This window comes from Montipora foliosa, chromosome 1 (genome assembly GCF_036669935.1).
Source record: "Montipora foliosa isolate CH-2021 chromosome 1, ASM3666993v2, whole genome shotgun sequence".
In the NCBI taxonomy this organism is placed as follows: Eukaryota; Metazoa; Cnidaria; class Anthozoa; order Scleractinia; family Acroporidae; genus Montipora; species Montipora foliosa.
Window position 1 is genome coordinate 8,103,555 of NC_090869.1, and position 1,599 is coordinate 8,105,153.

Genomic DNA, 1,599 nt, shown 5'->3' on the forward strand with positions numbered 1-1,599 from the left:
CCTTAATTGTTTTGGATTCAACGCATTACATATAGCCTCCCACGCAGACACTTTTTGGGATTCGTCACGCGTTCCTCCCCCACGAGCGTCTGCTGAGACGAGCCGGAATTTACGTAGACCCATCACAACAAACTTCAAGATTCTAGAAGTGCACTTTAGACCCTAAGAAAACTGCAAGAGGATGGGCGTCGTGTGTCGGGCATTTAAAATCGCTGAGTTAAATTCTTATCGGAGATAAACAGGAGAGTATAATTTCATGCTACAGAGCTCTGATTGGTTCCTAAGTTACCCACACGTGATTTCCAGATGACAGTTTCTTAACAAAGGGAAAGGAATGTGTGGCTCGTTTCAGCAGACTCTCGTGTGGGAGGAACGAGTGACGAGTCCCTAAGGGTGTCTCTGTGGGTGGGTACATCACATACTGCACTAAACCTGGTTGGATCCGTTGCCGGAAGATCGGCGGTGAATGAATGTCAAATATCGTTTTGAAAACGCGGGACTCGTAAATGACTTTATCTTAGGACGTAGGATTTGTTGAAGTTTATCAGGAAATTGGATCCCTTTAATTTAATACCATCTTTATAGTGATCACATTTTTAAGACAAATTCACGATAGGAGAACTTTAAACCCTTACACCAACGCCGGATCATTTACTGTTGGTGATGGTAATATTTTTCATTCATTTTGTGCAAACGGACGCAACAACTCCCAGCATTGTTGGTTCTGCAGATGTTGGATGGTGTTGGCAGTTGCGTGCAAACGGACGCAACAACTCCCAACAATGTAAGGACGTTCAGTGTATTATAGGGCCAAATGTTAGAAAACTGTTTAAGGTTAATGTGTTACCCTCTTTAAATAAAGTATTGTATAAAGTATTGTAAATTTACAAAATTCAGCGGCCATCTGGTTTTCAACGTGATAATCGGTTGCTATCTCTATGGAGAGCATATGTAATGCGCGGTTGGTGGGGCGCCCCCAACCAACTTGTGTTGGTAAAGAGCTGTGCCCGATCCAAATATTGACGCTACGCTTCAGCGATCACGGAACTGAGGAAGTATGGTTGAAGGTTGTTGGCGCCGAGAGGTTTGACCAGTTTTCAAACTTCGTTGCCACAACATTAACTACTCAAACAACATGCACTGGTGTGCAGACGGACGTAACATATAACAAGATGTAACACCTAACAATGTTGCGTTCGGTTTCACGGGGATTTAGAATTTGTGAAGAGTAATTGCTGTAGGGTACCGACGAATGGTGAGGTGCTTGGACTTGTTGAGGGGGACGCGCAGCCTCACTGAGGGGCGCTCGCTGATCACCCAGCTGGCCAGGGAGTGAAATTCTGTTGAAGGGACTGTTCGTGAGAAGTTTGGTCTTGCTGGTAAAGCGCCCTCAGTGTGAATACGGCTTGGGTCTTTCCTTTTCAGAATCCCTCTCCCTCTTACTTCAGGGACCCTTTTATTTCGTCAGCAGAGAGAGTTGCACTGAGGTAGTAGTGATATGGTTGTTGCAGTGTTGGAGTTCATTTGGAAATAAGCGCTGTCCTTCTCTCGGGTCTGGCGATGCCAACTCATGAGAACCCGGAGAAAAACCCACGGAGA